Genomic DNA, 21,904 nt, shown 5'->3' on the forward strand with positions numbered 1-21,904 from the left:
TGTCTTTCCTTGTTGCACTAAATAGCCTCAGGGATTTGTGAACTTGTTCACTCTTCTTTTGTCAGTGGCAAGGGGAGCAAACGCCCAACTTCGTCTCAGCGAGGCTGCACCCTAGCACTGAAAGACAGAGGGCCTCTTTGGTGGCTCCCACCTCTCAACAGTGAAAATGGCAGGTGGGAGCCGGAGCAAGAGAATTTGTACCAAAGATGCCCTGAGACTAAACCGTCTCGCTGTCAACGATTACAACGCCTATCATTGGAAGAACAACGCTATTAAATCTTAAAATAAATCTAGGAAAATATGGGCACCTGCGTCAAGTTAAGGACTTAGAACCAGGATGGATAGGCTATATCATAATGAATCCAGCTAAAGCAAGGTACGCATGAATTTGATGAAAGTGACAACCAAGGATTATAAATTTGAAAGAGTGGCATTCAAGGAAAATTATCAATTTCAGGATCCCCACGCGTGCGTGTGAAATTACTTTCAGAGAAGTGACACACTCCTTACACCCTTTTATCGGTGAGGAGACAAACATTTGATCTTCAACCATACTTCTTTTATTATATAAGAAGACAACTAAGGGAATGTAGTTGTACAATTACGTCTCAAAAGGACTTGTCTTCAACAGATATTCCAGTCTCACTTAGATGTGTGCATGAACTGGCGGTGGTAGCAATCGGTGGTTGTGTATGAGAGCCTCGTAGAAGGCTCATCGCAATCACCATGTATACAGTTCTGAAGGATGCAGACCATCCCATGATCCATGCGTTTCTGGGTTATGACATAATTTTGTTAATGTTGATCTCATCTGACTCGGCCCCACGGTCGAGTTGGGCCTTGATCCAGTACCCTGATCGGGGGCATCCAACCAAATCGAGGTTGGTGGGCCCCCGTCGTGCAGCACTATATAGAAGGAGGTGGGGGCTAGGGCGCAGAATAAGGTACACTACAGCCGCCATGATCCCCACTTACTGCCCTAACCCTACGATCAAGGGAGTGCTGAAGCGGCGGGAAGTGTCACCACCAGACCGCTGCACCTCGCCTCGTCGTCGGTCACCGTCACTGCACTTCATCGCCGACAAAGCCGCGGGCGCACTAGCTACCAAGGTACACCAACAAGATGTTTTACCCGCTAGATCTGCACCTAGAGGTCTTATAGAATCAAACAATGGTACCAGAGCCAGGTTATCCTAGTGTGTAGATCGTAGATCGGGGTAGAAAAGTGAAACATAATTAGAACCGAAATACTAACTCTAAGGAAGAAGACCGCCGTTGCGTGGGAAGAAGACCAAGCCGCTGCTTCGATGGCGTGCGAGAAGGAAGCCACCCTGAGCCGCTGTCGGCACGTGGGGTAAGAGAAAGAAAGAAGGAGATGATTCGATTCAATTCGGACAAAACCCTAACCCCAACCCAGAACCCTAAGCCCAACCCTAATCCAATGAACGAGAGACAGAGGGCACAGGGGCCTACCAGGGCTCACATGTCGCCGTCACCACCGCCGACGTCGCGCGGGAAGCAGCTCCTGGGCCACCATCCGGGGAGGCCACGCCATCGTGGAGCCTCTGTCTCAGGCTTGAGGGTCAAGGGCAACGTCGTAAGGCCGCTCGACGGTGGCGCGCTCAGCCTCGGACGAGCGCGAGGCCCCGCGACGGCGCCACCACTCCTTTCCTCCGGCCACCACGGGCGGCCGCCGTCGGTTTTCCGTCTCGGCACAGAAAGAAGTAGAGGAGGGGTAGCCGGATCTCCTTCGACGAGGCTTTTCCTCACCGACGCCGACGGCCACCGTTGCCGGCGCTACTGTCGCCTCTGCGGCGAAGATAGAGGAAGGGAGAGAGAGCCGGCTGCCGCGGCGTAGGGAAAGAAATGGAGTTAGGGTTCGGGGAGCTGTGTGGCGCGCCGTTTTTGTTCGGTCGATCTACGCACGTAGTCGTCGGATGAGATCTGATGGTCACCGCTTAGTGGACCGAAAACGGCCCAGGTAGGTAGGAACTTTGCCGGCCCAGGCCCAGGTTGCGGCCTGGACGAGGTACGAGCAGTGCGCGAGGTAGGTCACAGGCCGATTTTGACCGCTGGGCTTTTCTGGCCAAAATGCACAGCGTCGGTTTTATTTTTGGTTTTATTATTTTTAGAAGTGATGTTAAGTTTTGATGTTTAAATCTCTGTTAAAATTTTGGACCAACTGGATAATTTTTTCCACAGAGTAGATGAGTATAGTAAAATGCTTCTAAAAAGTAGATAAATTATATTTTTTATGTTTTTGCTGCAAAGTTTAATGTTGATTATCTTCTAATTAAATTCGAACCAACGAGAGAATTTAATTTGAAGAGCAGTTACATTTAGTAAATTATGATTATATTTATCCTCTAAGTAAATTAGAACCAATGTAAAATTTTAAATTAGAGAAGTAGTCCGATTTGTTTATGTTAGATTACGATATTGTTATTTTCTGACCAACGTTGATGATAACAATATTATAATGAGTTCAAGTTTGAGGTTTAAATCTCTGAATTTTTTTTGCACCAATATGGTCAATTTTTCATAGAGTAGATAAGGACCAAGAAATGCTTCTGAACTAATAGAAAGTATTTTATTATCAAGTTTTCGCTGCAATGATGTTGATTATCTTCTAATTAAATTCGAACAAATGGAAGAATTTAATTTTAAAGAGTAGTTATATGGATTTCAAGTTAGTTTATGAGTTTTATGTATTAATTCTATTTTTTGTCCAATGGTGATGTAGAATTGATGTAGAAGCATATTGTATATTTTATTTTTTTACCGACGAGATCACTCGGCTGTATGCCAACAGGCTGCAATGCTGGGGTATGTGAATAGAAAGGCTTGAGTCAAGTCAGTTCAGGACAGTTTTTTTGTTAGTTTACCAATTTTCTGATTAAATTGGAACCAACAAGAAGATTTAATTGGAAAATGAAGTATAAGTGAATGTTTTAGTCGTCATGACTAAGTTTTCGTATAGATGTATCCCACATGGGAGAAGTTTTGGCATAGTACTTATGCTAGTCAATTCTGCATGGCAGGAGAAGTTTTGTGATGATTCACATGTTTTGTATCCCGCATAGCAAGAGAAGTTTGGGTAGCTCTTATGTTGTCCTAGTATTGACCTTGGCACAATAGAAATACATCGTCATGGTCAATACTAACTAAAAGATAAGAAAAGATGCAAGTGTGACTTGTAAAAACACTGCTAATGAAAGACCTCGTTGAGTTCTCGAAGTGAAATAAGGAAAGTGTACTCCTATACGAATCAAGAAATAACTATGTTCGCATGACATAATCATGTGAATGAAGTAAGTTATATATGTCTCCTCACTCACGGGTTTTCTTAATGGTTCTCAAAATTATGGCAATAAAGTTCATGCCATATTTCGAGGGAAGAATATTAAGAGTGATATAAAGATTAATTAAGAAAGACACTCTTCATTAAGAGTGATATAAAGATTAATTAAGAAAGATACTCTTCATTAAGAGTGAGATAAAGATTAACTAAGATGTATACGACCGTCGGAGGAGTACAACGGTCACAACAATGATACCCCTAAGCAGAGAAATAACTAAATTTCTAGACGTTTTAAGTTCTGACAGGAAGATAGCGTAGTCAGCCTCAAAGATGTTAAGGTGGTGCTTAAAGTGCCATATGAGGTTTTAACAAATTAAACCCAAAATAAGATATTTGAAGATACAATATCTTTAGAAAAGATGGAAAGATCTAGGGGAGCATGGTATGTAGAGGTATGTAGAGACCTAAGACTTGAAGAGAAGAGGGACTGCGTGCCCACTCCAGTGACTCAGGAGCAACAAAATTCTCAATACCTGTTGATGTTGTATGACTAATACAGCACATGTTGTTAGCTCTTCGAAGAAGATGAATAATGTAAACAAGAATCTTGTAATACAGGAGCCTGTAGAATCAATTGCCTCTTGGCAATGAAGAGCAACAATAGCCCCATATAAAAGTGCCAGTAGCTGAGGCTTCAGAAGGTCTCAAAGAATTAGTAAACCAGTTTTTCTAATGACTATGAAGTCTATGTTACTAAAGAAATTCAAATGGAGGGTGATCCCACCTCATTTGTCACACCAAATTTTAAGAACAAAAGAGGATATATAAAAGTCTTATGTGCACCCCAGGAACGGTCGCACACATAAGTGGACAAATTGTGAATTGTACCAACACAATGTTTATTACATAGCGAATAAATATTCAACACATAGTCTCAAACGTAGATATAATAGCTGCTAAGATAACTCTCTTGCGCAAGCTCCAACAGGGACGTCAACTGGTGGACACCTAGCCTAATACTCATCACGGTAATCTTCAATCCAATCTTGATCTGTTACCCATCTGGGTTTTTTTTCCAACATAAAAGATAAAGCAAGGCATAAGTACATGTCGTACTTAACAAGATAACTAAGGGTTCATGAGGCTCAAAAAGCTGACACTGGTTTACTGCGGTTAGCATTTAAGTCATCATCAAGTTTAGCATTTATTAACATCAAGGTAGCAATAATCCCATACACATGATCATTAAACGTGAGTAATAAATATCTTAAACAATTAACATAAATGATCATCTTAACAAGTAAAAGTCATTATCCCTTAATGTAAGTGTTCCAAGGTCGCTCGTATCCGTGAGCACGGCTATTATAACAGTTTTACACTCTGCAGAGGTTGTACACTTTCACTGTGAGTCATGATTTCCAAATGTATGGGTTTGCAAGGTCCAAAACACCAGAAACCATATAAAGCCACCCAAGAGCTCGTCTAACCAGCTAGGGCCGCAGGGTCATCAGATATAGGAACCCCCCCCCCCCTTCCAATATTATAAAAGGCCGCTTCCATAGCTAGGCTCAACAGGACAGAGGCTGTCCTATACCCAACTCGCAGACCTCTAACCAGCTAGAAAAGGGTTTCTCAAGAAACTAGAGCCAGAGCCATATAGCCCTCACAGCTGTACGTTAAATCCCGGATAATCAGTTACAAGACAAGTCCTTTTATTGCTAAAAAGTCATCTTGTTTATGTTTATAGCATATTCATTAATCAAGTTTCAAGATCATGATTGTTGCACTAGCAATAGAACTACCCAATGCAAACCTCCCAAGGTGACAAGGTAATTGAGTATTCAAAATATAGGAAATCCTACCATAGGTAGCAAGGACGACACATGCATATGTATTTTAGTGAGCATCATGAATAGGACAACAAGGAAGGTCCCTAGCTATACTTGCCTTGATCAAAGTTCTCCTAAAAGTCTTGCTGGTCTTGCTGGTCGTAGAAGTTCTCTTGATCACCAACGTAAACCTCACCGTCTGAACTCGATCAACAACACCAAGCAGCAACATACAATCATCCGAGCAATCATACACGAAGCAAACAAAGGCTATAATTAGAACAATACACCACCAGCAAGAAAATAGTTTGAAAAGTGTATAAAAACATTCTACTCGTCACTACGATCACATAGACGCGAAATTCACCGAATTTGGATCTAAAACGAGCAAGATATGAATTTTCCAAGTTTTCCTATAAACTATTAATGCATTAAACATGAACTCGAAATTTAAAGCTAGAACTGAGCTAACAAGGACACTAACACGTAGATCATGAGATTATGAATCCAACGCAATTTGAACGGATCGAATCGAAGTTAAAATGAGCATTTTATAAGCTTTTGAAATTAGTGGCAAAACTGTAATTAGATGGAACTTGATTTTGAATCTGTTAAATGAAAAATACGTTTTCCAAAAGAGAAAACGTATTCTCTGGAATACGCTTTGGACTGCGGGTTCAAAATCTAAAGAGCTTAGGGGCTCTTTAGCAATTATTCCCCACGAAAGGGTACCGGCCACTGCTGGCCATCCGATCCAATAAGGACGGACCAGATTAGATGAGGGGCGACGGCCTGCCGGAGAAGAAACAGCTGGCGGCGGCGCCATTGCTAGGAAAACTGAGGACCTCGCCAGCGAACTCATACTGAGCGCTACAGGCCACGATTTTCAATGATTCCGGTGCCAAACGACAAAGGAGGAGACGGGGATCTCACCAAGCAAGAAGATGTGGTCGGGGAGGGACCGAGGTGAATGGCTGGCTCGCGACGGCGGACCTACAAGTTTGGCAAGACGGTGAGAGCAGAGCAAGGCGTAGGACGATGAAAGAAAAGAACTAGCGGCTTCACTAAGGCAATGCAGAGCTTGTCCAGGAGCTTATGGGGTCGGCGAAATCACACGAACAACAAATCGCGTGCGGCTGTGGCGATTAGGGTTTCCGGCGGCTCTCCTGCTCAAGAGCGAGGTGGCGGGTCGCTTAGGGCTGCAAAGGGCGTCGCGGACGTAGTCGTTCGAGCTTTATAGGGACCCGGACACGCGGATTGCACCAACGCGCAAGGAAATCATGCGGACGGGTCGGTGCCGGGTTCGGCTCAACTCCGACTCAAGGAAGAAGGCGACGCTGACGTGCGGGCCCGATTTGTCAGTGAGACAGATAGGAGAAAGGAGGTGGGCTGCTACCGCTAGCGCTCGTGGGCTGACGCTGCGCGGCTGCTAGGCTTTGGCTCGGCCCAAGAAGAAAGCGGCGGCGCTGCTGGACTGGGCCAGAAGAACGGCCCAGAAGACCACTGCGGCCAGCACAAGGAAAAGGCCACTCGGGCCAAAGTGAGGGAGAGGCCGAGCAGGCCAAATCAAGGAGGAATGGGCCTCACGGCTAGGAACAGTAAGGAAAAGAGCTTCTCCCTTTTCTTTTTTATTTCTAGAATTTTTTCAAAGCAAATCCAAATAGAATTTAAACTCCTTTTCTCTTGCAACAAAAACTAGGCAATCACAAATAACATATGCTCCAGCATGAGTGCATCAACATGTTCCTAAACTTATATTTAATCTTATCTTCACAAAAACTATTTATTTAACTATATTGACAAGTTCACAAAATCACTAAAAAATCAAATTCAACTATTTTAAATTGATGCAAATTTTTGGGTGTTACAAATCTACCCCCCTTAAGAGAATCTCATCCTCGATATTAGGCTGTGCTTACTCAAACAACTGCGGGTATGTCTTTCTCAATTCATCTTCTCTTTCCCAAGTTGCCTCTGCTTCCGAATATCGATTCCACTGAACCTTGCACATCCTAATCGTTATGCTTCTCATAACTTTCTCAGCCATATCCAAAATCTTAATTGGAAACTCCTCATATGTTAGATCATCTTTAACAGCAAGTTCCTCTAATGGTATTTGCTCCTCAGGCACACGCAAACACTTCTAAAGTTGAGACACATGGAACACATCATGCACACTAGACAGGTTCTCAGGCAATTCTAATTGATAAGCCACTTCTCCACATCTCTTTAAAACTTTAAACGGACCAACATACCAAGGTGCTAGTTTACCTTTCATGTTGAACCTTTTCACACTTCTCATAGGTGATACTTTTAAATAGACAAAATCTCCTTCAAATACCAAGTCTCTTCTTCAATTATCTGCATAGCTCTTCTGACGGGTTTGTGCCACTCTCAGGTTCTCTCTAATCTTTCTCACTTGCTCTTTAGCGTTTCTAAGCACATCTGGTCCAAACACTTGACTTTCACCTGTTTGATTCCAAAATAGAGGTGTTCTACACTTACGCCCATACAAAGCTTCAAACGGTGACATCTTGAGACTCTGTTGGTAACTGTTGTTGTATGAGAACTCTGTGTAAGCCAAACTCTTATCCCAACTAGTACCATACTGCAACGCACATGCTCTCAATGAGTCTTCTAAAATCTGATTAAGTCTCTCTGTCTGTCCATCAGTCTGAGGATGGTAGGCTGTGCTAAAATTCAACTTTGTGCCCAGCGAAGTGTGTACCTGTTTCCAAAAATGAGAAGTGAACTGCGAACCTCTATCAGACACAATCTTCTTTGGAACACCATGCAGACTCACTATCCTTTCCATGTATAGTTCTGCTAACTTTGATCCTCTATAAGTGGTCTTGACAGGTAAGAAGTGAGCAACCTTAGTCAAACGATCCACAATCACCCATATCGAATCATAACCTCTCTGAGTACGTGGTAATCCCACTATGAAGTCCATACCAACTTCTTCCCACTTCCACTCAGGTATCTTCATAGGTTGCAACAGTCCTGCAGGTCGCTGATGCTCAGCTTTCACTCTCTGACAAGTATCACATATAGCAACATACTCAGCTACATCTTTCTTCAGACCATACCACCAATACTTCTCTTTAAGATCCAGATACATCTTAGTACTGCCAGGATGGATAGAATAAGTTGAATCATGTGCTTCACGTAGAATTGCATCACGAATGGCTTTCACTTCAGGCACACAGATTCTTTTCCCAAACCATAGAGTCCCATTCTCATCTATGCTGAATCCTGGAGCTTTCCCAAGCGCTACATTACCTGCTATCTCCCTTAGTTTCTCATCCTCCAACTGACCCTTATGTATCTCAAGCTCTAGGGTAGGTGTCACTTCTATCTTCATAGCATTATAAACAATACCAAGGTTCAAGTGCTGAAACTCTTCCCATAACTCTTCTGGCACAGGCGCCATCTCAAGCTCATTGGCATATCTCTTCCTACTAAGTGCATCAGCCACAACATTCGCTTTACCAGAGTGATAGTGCACCTCTAGATCATAATCCTTGATCAGTTCCAACCAACGATGTTGTCTCAAATTCAGATCCGTCTGAGTGAATATGTACTTCAAACTCTTATGATCGGTAAAGATATCACTCTTATGCCCAATCAGATAGTGTCTCTAGATTTTTAATGCATGAACCACAGCTGCTAACTCCAAATCATGAGTAGGATAATTCAACTCATGTTTCCTCAGTTGTCTAGATGCATAAGCAACAACTCTACCCTCTTGCATAAGAACACATCCCAAACCTTGACGAGACACATCACAATAGATAGAGAACTTCTTATTTAGATCAGGCAAAATCAGCACTGGAACTGTTGTCAATCGCTTCTTTAATTCTTCAAAACTAGCTTGACACTGATTAGACCACTCAAACTTAGCATTCTTCTCTAATAGGGCTATCATGGGTTTAGCAAGCTTGGAGAAACCTTTAATGAATCTTCGATAATAACCAGCTAAGCCAAGAAAACTGTGGATCTCACTTACATCATTAGGTGGCTTCCAATTCAGTACATCCTTCACCTTGCCTAGATCCACTGCTATACCACCATTAGAAACCACATGTCCAAGAAAAGAGACTTCTCTTAACCAGAATTCACACTTACTATGCTCAGCATACAGCTTATGCTCTCTAAGCTTCTGTAGCACCAATCTCAGATGTTCAGCATGATCATCTTCAGTCTTAGAGAATACCAATATATCATCAATGAATACTACCACAAACTTATCAAGATACTCCATAAACACCTTATTCATCATATACATAAAGTAGGCAGGTGCATTGGTCAAACCAAACAACATAACTGTATACTCATATAACCCATACCTCATAATAAAAGCTGTTTTTGGTATATCAGTATTCCGAATCTTCAACTGATGATAACCAGAACGCAGATCAATCTTAGAAAACACACAAGCACCTCTCAACTGATCAAACAAGTCATCAATTCTAGGCAACGGATACTTATTCTTGATAGTTACCTCATTAAGAGATCAATAATCCACACACATACGCTGTGTTCCATCCTTCTTGTCAACAAAGATCACAGGCGCTCCCCAAGGTGATGCACTAGGATGTATGAACCCTTTTTCTGACAACTCTTTCAATTGTTTCTTAAGTTCTTCTAATTCGTTAACCCCCGTTCTATATGGTCTCTTAGCTATAGAGCAGTACCAGGTAATAATTCAATTATAAACTCAATGTCACGGTCAGGTGACATACCTGGCAAATCATCGGGGAAGACATCTGGAAACTCCTCCACAACACAGTCCTAAGGATTAGCATCATTATCTAGTTGATTCACTATAGCTGTTGGTGGTGGTTGCACTGTCACGCCAACACTGATTCAATCTCCCTTTGGTGTTGTCACTACTACAACTCTCTCCTGACACTGAATCATAGCTCGGTGTTCTTTCATCCAATCCATACCCAGAATCACATCGATCCCAAAAGTTCTCAGCACAATAGGACTGACTGTAAAGTCTACCCCCTTAAGGTAGGACTTGCTGAAGGGCAACAATGTGCAGCTGGTATTGATCCCCCCGGTGAATTTACTAGCATTTGAGTCTTCATTGCAATTAAAGGTATGCTATGTGTTCTAACAAATGCTTGTGAAATAAAAGAATGCGAAGCTCCAGAGTCAAAAAGAACATTAGCGGGGATAGAGTTGATGTTGAACGTACCCATCATAACTTCTGGTGCTCCAACCATAGTCTCAGGCGCCACATGGTTCACTCTTCTAGTGTTGTACGCGGGCTTCTAGTTGCTATTCTGCCTCTGAGGTGTCTGTTGATTCGGCTTCTGAGGGCAATGGTTAGCATAGTGTCCCACATCTCCACACCGGAAACACCTATTGGGAGTACTAGGTGCACTGCTCTTCATCGGGGTGTTGTTGGGCGTTCCCTGGCATGGAATCTGATTGCCCATTTGCTGCGGTGTACGCTGGTTCCAATTCTGCTGTTGGTTCTGAGGGTGTTGTGGAAAATGACCACAGTTCCACTGACTGACTGGACCTTGATATCTCTGCTGATTATTATAGCGCGGGCGTGTGTTGCTTCCGGTGGCATGTCCCTTCATCTTTCTCTTCCTGTCCCTCTCCAATCGCATATTGTCAAGCACAATAGCGCGATTCACCAACTGCTGAAAATTAGCATATGTGTTACCAGTCAACTGCAACCTGAGATCATAGTAAATTCCCTTGAGTAAGAGACATTGCTTTTCTGCATCCTCCCTCACTTCATTAGGAGCATAGCGAGCCAACTGAGCAAACTTGTCATGATACTCACTGACAGACATGGAACCTATCCTGAGAGATCTGAATTCCTCCTGCTTGAGCTCTATCAAACCATCTGGAATATGGTGTGCCTTGAAATCCCTCACAAATTCTAGCCAAGTGATAGTAGGAGCATTGTTGGGACGAGCAGACTGATATGACTCCCACCAAGTCTGAGCTGCTCCCTGAAGCTGTCTTGATGCATACAACACCTTTTGTTGATCATCACACTGAGCGATGTTGAGTTGTTTCTCCACTGCGCATAGCCAATCATCTGCCTCCAAGGGGTCAGCGGCATGAGAGAAAACTAGGGGATGTCCTTGCATGAATTCCCTCTGCTTGTCTCTTGGTGGTGGAGGTGCTGGTGCTCCAATAGGTTGGTTCTGAAAGAACTGCATCATGGACTGCATGAACTATCCTTGCATCGCCAACACCTCTGCTGCGGTCATGGTTGGTGGTGGGGGTGGCGGAGCACCTCTCCCACGTCCTCTACCTCTTCCACGGCCAGACATCTATAATCCAACATGACACATCACCAATATGTAAGAGATAGGCAATTCTAAAAATTTCTAGACATGATGCAGAATCAGTAGGTCAGAAAAACTGTCATAACTCGAGTTCCAGATATCCAAATAAGATGATCTTTATACGGTTGGAAATCTTAAGAAATTATCTACAACTTTCATTTATACCACATTTTCTGATTCTGACGTTACGTTAATCAAAAACAGACCACAACAGAAACTGTCCTCAGATTCCAGACAACACAGAAGTTCATATTGTGACAGTCATAACTCTCAGGTACGAACAGATAAAAAGGAGATTCTTGTGTCATTGGAAAGACACAAAAGTCTATATACTCCCAGTAAAATTTCATGACCATTGCTCGAATAGGTGAAAAGTTATAACCAAAACATCACTGACTGCTCCAGAAAACAGCAAGCAAAGAGACAGGATAGACCAACCCAAACTATTTATTATAGCACTTTTAACCTTACTATTTTTAACTAAGGAACTCGTGGACATGCCCACAAAGTTCTAGCACTCATCACAAAGATCCAAATCACACATAAATCACAATAATAATCCAGCAAGCACACCAATAGTTCACAAACACTTAAAAGACTCGACTCGACTCATGATACTAAAAACGTGCCTATTACAATAGTTTCATAAACTTAAGGGGCGACGTTCTTCTTGGTGGAGGGCTCATCTAACTTCTCAAACAGCTTGGGACGGCCTAACTCGGCGTTAAGGCCATCAATCTCTTTCTGGTATTCTTTGATCATGTCTTGTGCCTTCTTTAGCTTTCCTTCTAACTCTCCCACCTTATTTGTAAGTTCACGGTTTAACTCAACGGTGGCCTCAAGAGTCTTCGTTCCTTTTACCACGACCTCTATGGTCCAACTATTTTCCTTCAGAAGATAGCATGGGTAATACAAGAGTCCATCGTCCTTCTTATCATCAGAGAGACGGCCACGGTAGTAGGCAAGTGCAATGGAAGCAGCATCCTCCATGCTTCTTTCCGCGGTAGCTCGACTTACATGGTGGGTGACAACTACATCTATCTTGCGAGTATTTGGGGTCTTGATCAGCAACCGAGTATCCCAAGATGAACCAATCAGAGGATGATTGTGCTCCGTAGTGTGATACTCCAGAGTGGCTTGCAGGTCTGGATAATAGCACTCCAACATCATTGTCAGCAAGTCATGGTAGAAGGCATTGTCATCAGGCTTCTTGATGCTTAACTTGCTAGTCCAACCTATACGAGGCAGTGGCTAGAGTACTTCATCTTCATCATCATTGGTCCAGTCAATGGCCTCCACACGTGCTGGGGATTGAGCTATCGGAGTTGGCGAAGAATGGACCTCTTCTCCAATCTCATTCTTCCATTTCTTCCTCTGGGCGTCCTCTCTAGGTTCCATTGGCTCATACGCAACACGCTGTGGTTGAAAGCATCCAACGTACAAGCAGGCAGACTTGCGGTCACGTGTCATCTATAGAAGTTTCAAATCATTTAGAATAGAATCAATTGATTTTATAATAGAATAAGACAAAAAAACACAAAACTTAGCAAATAACAAGATTGAGGTGGAAAGCATGAAACAAGTGAAGCAAAAGAAACTCAAAACGACCATTCTAACTAGGCTTGCGTCCTACAGTCAACACTGCTCTGATACCAATCTGTCACACCCAATTTTAAGAACAAAAGAGGATGTATAAAAGTCTTATGTGCACCCCAGGAACGGTCACACACATAAGTGGACAAATTGTGAATTGTACCAACACAATGTTTATTACATAGCGAATAAATATTCAACACATAGTCTCAAACGTAGATATAATAGCTGCTAAGATAACTCTCTTGCGCAAGCTCCAACAGGGACGTCAACTGGTGGACACCAAGCCTAATACACATCACGGTAATCTTCAATCCAATCTTGATCTGTTACCCATCCAGGATTTTTTGTTCCAACATAATGGATAAAGCAAGGCATAAGTACATGTCGTACTTAACAAGATAACTAAGGGTTCATGAGGCTCAAGTATCTGACACTGGTTTACTGCGGTTAGCATTTAAGTCATCATCAAGTTTAGCATTTATTAACATCAAGGTAGCAATAATCCCATACACATGATCATTAAACGTGAGTAATAAATATCTTAAACAATTAACATAAATGATCATCTTAACAAGTAAAAGTCATTATCCCTTAATGTAAGTGTTCCAAGGTCGCTCGTATCCGTGAGCACGGCTATTATAACAGTTTTACACTCTGCAGAGGTTGTACACTTTCACTGTGAGTCATGATTTCCAAATGTATGGGTTTGCAAGGTCCAAAACACCAGAAACCATATAAAGCCACCCAAGAGCTCGTCTAACCAGCTAGGGCCGCAGGGTCATCAGATATAGGAACCCCCCCCCCTTCCAATATTATAAAAGGCCGCTTCTATAGCTAGGCTCAACAGGACAGAGGCTGTCCTATACCCAACTCGCAGACCTCTAACCAGCTAGAAAAGGGTTTCTCAAGAAACTAGAGCCAGAGCCATATAGCCCTCACAGCTGTACGTTAAATCCCGGATAATCAGTTACAAGACAAGTCCTTTTGTTGCTAAAAAGTCATCTTGTTTATGTTTATAGCATATTCATTAATCAAGTTTCAAGATCATGATTGTTGCACTAGCAATAGAACTACCCAATGCAAACCTCCCAAGGTGACAAGGTAATTGAGTATTCAAAATATAGGAAATCCTACCATAGGTAGCAAGGAAGACACATGCATATGTATTTTAGTGAGCATCATGAATAGGACAACAAGGAAGGTCCCTAGCTATACTTGCCTTGATCAAAGTTCTCCTAAAGTCTTGCTGGTCTTGCTGGTCATAGAAGTTCTCTTGATCACCAACGTAAACCTCACCGTCTGAACTCGATCAACAACACCAAGCAGCAACATACAATCATCCGAGCAATCATACACGAAGCAAACAAAGGCTATAATTAGAACAATACACCACCAGCAAGAAAACAGTTTGAAAAGTGTATAAAAACATTCTACTCATCACTACGATCACATAGACGCGAAATTCACCGAATTTGGATCTAAAACGAGCAAGATATGAATTTTCCAAGTTTTCCTATAAACTATTAATGCATTAAACATGAACTCGAAATTTAAAACTAGAACTGAGCTAACAAGGACACTAACACGTAGATCATGAGATTACGAATCCAACGCAATTTGAAGGGATCGAATCGGAGTTAAAATGAGCATTTTATAAGCTTTTGAAATCAGTGGCAAAACTGTAATTAGATGGAACTTGATTTTAAATCTATTAAATGAAAAATACGTTTTCCAAAAGAGAAAATGTATTCTCTGGAATACGCTTTGGACTGCGGGTTCAAAATCTAAAGAGCTCAGGGGCTCTTTAGCAATTATTCCCCGCAAAAGGGTACCGGCCACTGCTGGCCATCCGATCCAATATGGACGAACCAGATTAGATGAGGGGCGACGGCCGGCCGGAGAAGAAACAACCGGCGGCGGCGCCATTGCTGGGAAAACCGAGGACCTCGCCGGCGAACTCATACCGAGCGCTACAAGCCACGATTTTCAATGATTCCGGTGCCAAACGACAAGGGAGGAGACGGGGATCTCACCAAGCAAGAAGATGTGGTCGGGGAGGGACCGAAGTGAACGACCGGCTCACGACGACGGACCTGCTAATTCAGCAAGCTGGTGAGAGCAGAGCAAGGCGCAGGACGACGAAAGAAAAGAACTAGCGGCTTCACTAAGGCAATGCGGAGCTCGTCTAGGAGCTTACGGGGTCGGCGGAATCACACGAACAACAAATCGCGTGCGGCTGCGGCGGTTAGGGTTTCCGACGGCTCTGCTGCTCAAGAGCGAGACGGTGGGTCGCTTAGGGCTGCAAAGGGCGTCGCGAACGCGGTCGTTCGAGCTTTATTGGGACCCGGACACGCGGATTGCACCAACGCGCAAGGAAATCATGCGGACGGGTCGGTGCCGGGTTCGGCTCAACTCCAACTCAGGGAAGAAGGCGACGCTGATGTGCGGGTCCGGTTTGTCAGCGAGACAGAGAGGAGAAAGGAGGCGGGCTGCTGCCACTGGCGCTCGTGGGCTGACGCTGCACGGCTGCTGGGCTTTGGCTCGGCCCAAGAAGAAAGCGGCGGCGCTGCTGGACTGGGCCAGAAGAACGGCCCAGAAGACCACTGCGTCCAGCACAAGGAAAAGGCCACTCGAGCCAAAGTGAGGGAGAGGCCGAGCAGGCCAAATCAAGGAGGAATGGGCCTCACGGCCAGGAACAGTAAGGAAAAGAGCTTCTCCCTTTTCTTTTTATTTCCAGAATTTTTTCAAAGCAAATCCAAATAGAATTTAAACTCCTTTTCTCTTGCAACAAAAACCAGGCAATCACAAATAACATATGCTCCAGCATGAGTGCATCAACATGTTCCTAAACTTATATTTAATCTTATCTTCACAAAAATTATTTATTTAACTATATTGACAAGTTCACAAAATCACTAAAAAATCAAATTCAACTATTTTAAATTGATGCAAATTTTTGGGTGTTACATTTGAAGAAGCCATGAGAAGCGTTTACTTGTTTAAATGGCAAGAAGCTATGTAAGTTGAAATGAATTCGATGAATACCAACGATGTTTGGGACTTAGAAGTAATTCCTAATACAACCAAAACAGTAGGTTGTTAATGGGTCTATAAGACAAAATATGACTTCAAAGGGAATGTAGAAAGATATAAAGCACGACTTGTAGCAATATGCTTTACGCAAAGAGAATGAATAGATTACAATAAGAGTTTTCTCTCTAGTTTTATGCAAGGATTCTTTTAGAATCATAATGGTGTTAATGGCACATTACGATTTAGAGTTATATCACATGGATGTGAAGACGACATTCCTCAACAGGGATTTATATGAAAACGTTTACATTGCACAACCCAAAGGTTTTGTCGAGGAAGAAAAAATGTATAGGATGCCGCCTGTAGAAATCCTTTTATGGGTTAAAAATAAGTCTCTAGACAACAATATTTGAAGTTGATGAAAACGATAAGAAAGTTTGGGTTTTAAAGAAAATGAGAAGGACAATAGCGTTTATGCGAAGTTCAAGAATGGAAAATTCATTTTCCAGATCATGTGAATATATGACATTCTACTCACTAGTAGTGATGTTAATCTGTCATTAGAGAAGAAGTTTTGTCCTCAAGTTTCAATGTGAATGATCTTGGTGAAGCGTCATTGGTTCTAGGAATCGAAATTCACCGAGATAAAAGAAAATGGGGTATTAGGACTATCATAAAGGCATACTTAGAAAAGATTCTAAAGAAATAAAGTATGCATGCGAGTAAACCTACGCCTGCTCCTATAGTCAAGGGTAATAGATTTGAGAACTTTAAGTGTTCCAGGAACCGATATGAGATCGATCAAATGAAAATTGTTCCATATGCTTCAGCTGTTGGAAGCTTGATGAGTGTACAAGTACAAGTAAGAACTTACCCTGACGTAGTTTATGTATCCGGGATATTTTGGCAGAAGGCCACTCCAGATATAGATCACTGGAATAGAGTTGAGAATATCTTGTAATTTTGTAAAGTATCATAGGCCTCATGCTGAGTAAGAAAGGGCAAATACTCTCAAATAGTTGAGGGTACAAATGTTAAGTCTTGGAGATATGTGTAGTGAAATCCACAGCAGTTGATAATACTCGTAGTTGAAGTATTATTGTGGAAAAGCTCCAAAGAAACAGTTGTGGTGTCATCAGTGATGCATACCATAGTATAGCTTGACATGAGGCTTAAGGAACAGGCAAAAGGAGGTTAAGGGAATTTGTACCTAGATTTAACAATGGTAGTCAACAACAATAACCATTTAAAGTTAGTTAACTCCTAAGACAACAGGTCAAGTGTGCTGCCAAACACATTGACACTAAGTTATATATTGTAAAGGAGAAAATCCAGAATCATTTTGAAAGCATTGAGCACATAAGTACCGAGTAAGTACTTATGGATCCGCTTACCAAAGGCTTACCACCCAGTGCGTTCAGAGAACACACAGTCGACATGGGTTTACGGGAAAGACTATGATTTTTAGATACTAAGGGTCTAGTTGAGTATCTGTTTCAAAATAGAGAGGTGCATTGTAGCTGTTAAATCTAATGGCAACTGACCGTGACGATGAAGCACGCTCTATGCACTGATTTGTGATGGAATGGAAAAAAGATAAAGAAAGTTAAGTTTAAGTATAAGGTGAGATCAATGGGGAGATTGTTAATGTTGATCTCATCCGACTCGTCCCAACGGTCGAGTCGGGCCTTGATCCAGTGCCCTGATCGCGGGGGGGGGGGGGCATCCAACCAAATCGAGGTTGGTGGGCCCCCGTCGTGCAGCACTATATAGAGGGAGGTGGGGGCCAGGGTGCAGACTAAGGTACACTACAGCCGCTATGATCCCCACTTAATGCCCTAACCCTACAGATCAAGGGAGTGCTAAAGCGGTGGGAAGTGCCACCACCGGACCGCTGCACCTCGCCTCGTCGTCGGTCACCGTCACTGCACTTCATCTCCGACATCGCCGCGGGCGCACTAGCTACCAAGGTACACCAACAAGATGTTTTACCCGCTAGATATGCACCTAGAGGTCTTATAGAATCCAACAAATTTGTATTCTCCACTTCCACATCTTACATCCTGGGACACACCATAGCGTCCTCCTCCACCACAACAAGCCACCAAGGGATATTCGATTCCTGAACCTCAATCGTTACAATGTTAACCACAATGTAAGTATGAAAGTAAATTTTTAGGAAACATATGATTTATCTTAATTTCTAATAAGGTTCTAAACAGTATCCACTGAAACCAACTAATCTGTTAACCTAGAGCTCAATGCAAGTGGCATGATGCTAATACTATTGATATCATATATATACTATGATTGCATCAGAGATATAAGATAAAACTTTTAGACTACTTTATCTTATATCCCAAATTAAATGCAATTGGTCATTTCACTTTCTACTATGAAATGTTGTGAGGTGAATTATTTTTGAAACATCTGTGGAGACGGTCAAAAATTATTTTAGAGGCCTGTACTATGTTTTTTGTCAAAAAAGTAAAAGAGATATATTTGAACTCACCGTATTGTTGCGGGGAAACAAAAACCTCCATAGCGGCTCCATAGTAATCAGCATAGATGATGGTCACGCGAGGATGGAGCTTACGCAACTTCTCCAATTCCTCGATGAGAAGCTTGTTATGATACCGTGCAAACTCGTTCAGACATTTAACGCAACCTGTCCCTGGCTCGTAGTCTTCTTTCTCGTCACTCTGGAATGCCAACAGATACACTGGGATGCATCCAATCGGGAGATTCCCTGGAACCACCAGAGTCTTTGGCTCCTAGCCTGATCAACTCCTGCAAAAATCGGATGCATTTGCACTACTATCTGTACAATGTTAGTGATAATGTACGATGGATATAGAAAACAAATACTACTCACTGTGATAGATGAAGAGATTTTGGCGATAACAGCTGGAGCTAAAGTGAGAACATTCTCAAATGGAACTCTTTCCAGAAGGGGTAGGTTGTAGTCATTGCCTCCAATTTCTCCAACTATGAAAAGGGATTGGTTCATCATGTCCGAGCAACCTGTGCAATATCAACATGGCTCTGTTTTCTGAATTAGTACCAAAGAGGAACTATGATCGGTTGATGGTGAGGTTACTGAGATTTTCTTAAGCATAGGTCACATCTATACCAGTTGAATCAACAACTAGTTGTACCTCATATGAATATGTCCATATATCATACTAGTTTTGTGTTCATCGACCTGTAGTCCAACTGGTTAGAGCGTCCCGGCGGCACTCCTCAGGTTCTGGGTTCGACTCTCCGTGGGAGCGAATTTCATGCTGATGTTAAAAAAATCTCCTCGTCTGTCCCACGCCTAAGCACAGGTCTAAGGACCGGCCCGTTCTCACAGGGCGACGGTGCTGCTGTGTAAGGGTGGGGTAAGGATTCGGAGATTTTCTGGGCCTGCGTGAGAAGATCTTCTTCTTAATACAATATCTGGGGGCAATCATACCCTCGTAGGTCCAGTTCATCCAATGCTCACGGCAAGAAAAGAAACGTTAGCCAGTTACCGCTGGCTTCTGAATTATGATCCCCACTAAAACAAGAGTTCATCATACGCTACAAAAATATCTGCAGCTGATGCTCACGGCAAGAAACAGTGACATACCTGAGAGTGAGAGGTCGGCGGGGCAGAGGAGGCTGAGCATGTCCCGGAACCACTCCAGCTCCATGTCGAGGTGCACTACGTCGCCGACGTCAAAACCCCTGTCCCGGAAGAAGTCCGGGGCGAGCGCCGTGGCGCGATCCACCGCGAAGTTGGCCCCGTGCAAGAAGTCCTCGGCGCGCTGCCCCCTCAGGTAGGGCGGCACGAACGGAAGCCCCAGCGCATCAGCTGCAGATTTATTTTGAATGAACCACGATGGCTGGTGGATGGATAGCAGTAGCAGGGGGCATTGTGGCTGATGGCGTACGTACCGATGAAGTTGAGGGCGATGCGGCCATCGGTGAAGCGGCCGGTGGCGCGGTGGAAGAAGGTCTCGCCGTAGGGGAGCCGGAGCACGGGATCCGAGTCGTTCCTGTAGAAGAAGCGGTAGTTGGCAGTGTCCGCCAACGAGTCGCCGAAGCTGAACACGCGCGAGTAGCACGCTGAGGACGGCGCCGCCCCAACTAGTGCCGCCGCCGCCGCCACCGCCACCACCATCGGGAACAGCAGCCGTGTTCCTCCTCCTCCTCCCCGGGAAAGAGAGGAAGCCATGGTTTCTTCTGATCTCGTCGGTTTCGGCGGCGCTGGAGACGGACGCCGCGGAAGAATGAAACTGAACAAGCGCGATGGCGGTTCTCTTGTCGTAGGTAAACGTTAGGAGGACATGCAAACTGAAACCGAAAGGCAAGGAATGGAGTCTATCGATCAAATAGGTAAAGCGCAACACTCGTCCATTTGGAATTGGGCTTCGGGCGTCAGCAAGACGGCAACAAATGAATAAACTAATCCATAGAATTATATTTTTTTTTAGATAAAGGATATTTCATATCCGACTTCATCTATCAACTGATAGAATCAGACCAATTATTACAAAGATCCGGTCGAAGGCCCACACTCCAACTTCCAAAAATTCAAGTTTACATGCAACCGAGCAAATAACTGAACGAAATAAAGTTTTGACTAAGCATGACCAATATGTCTTGTTGACAACCACCCATTCGAACCAAAGAACTGCAAAGCCGACGATTCTAGATGCTGTGCAGCTAGTGTGAGCTGATCTCGTAGATCGTCATGCCGCTGCAATCTTGCCCATTGGCGGAGCCAGTGCGTTCCCCTGAAGAGAACCTGCAAAAAAGATTTTGGTCTGCATTTGTTAAAAACCACCTCATTCCGCGTTATCTAGACTGCCCAACAAAGTGCAGATGCTGCTGTTAACAACAATAAATTATACTTCTTATTTAGCAATTTAGACCATCTAATGAAAAGGTCATCCATATCACTAGGCGGCGAAATTCCAAAAAGAATATGTACAGCGCCACAAGAATTTAGCATAAAAACAATTAAAAAAAAGGTGTTGAATGGTTTTCGGAGAATGACAGAAACAACATTTTCTGTCACCATTCCAGTTACGTCTAGCCAAGTTATCCTTGGTTAGAACCACACCTTTTTTTAGATACCACAGAAAAACTTTTATCTTCATAGGAACTTTAATTTACCATATATCTTGTGACACCCTTATCCCATTGTTAATTAACGCAGCGTACATGGACTTAACTGTAAAACTTCCGGATGCATTAAGCCCCCAAACAAAAACATCCCTTTCCTCCAGTAAGTTAACATCCTGTAAAGAAGCAACAATTCTATGCCAGTCCCTTAGGTTTGCACCCACCAAGTTTCGACGAAAAGAAATATTTAGTGTGGGTAGGCTAAGGACTTGAGCCACATAATCTTGTTTTCTTCTTACAATATTAAACAACGAAGGAAATTTGTCTTTAAGCGGTTTATTTTTCAGCCAATTGTCTATCCAGAATCTTGTTTGTGTCCCATCTTTTACTCTAAACGAACCAAAGCCCATAAAAGAGTCTTTGATATTCATTAAACTTTTCCATAAATGAGAGTCTGTTGGTTTTTTGACATGGCTCCCTAAGGTCTTATCTTTGATGTATTTGTTTCTCAAAAGTTCTTGCCACATCCCGTCTTCATTTAATAATTTATAGAGCCATTTACTTAGCAGGCACTTGTTCTGTATATCCAGATTTTGTATGCCTAACCCGCCCTGATCTTTGGGTTGACATAAAATATCCCACTTGGCTAATCTATACTTATGTTTATGTTGGTCATTTTGTCAATAAAATCTTGATCTGAAGCAGTCTATTTTTTCTAGTACGCCCTT

General features: G+C 43.0%; 1 pseudogene; it reads right to left on the reverse strand.

The window, feature by feature from the left end:
• Positions 1 to 608: 608 nt before the first annotated feature.
• Positions 609 to 20,229, reverse strand: LOC136524318 (GDSL esterase/lipase At1g28600-like; annotated as a pseudogene).
• Positions 20,230 to 21,904: the final 1,675 nt, after the last annotated feature.

The sequence above is a fragment of the Miscanthus floridulus genome, chromosome 18 (genome assembly GCF_019320115.1).
Source record: "Miscanthus floridulus cultivar M001 chromosome 18, ASM1932011v1, whole genome shotgun sequence".
Classification (NCBI taxonomy): Eukaryota; Viridiplantae; Streptophyta; class Magnoliopsida; order Poales; family Poaceae; genus Miscanthus; species Miscanthus floridulus.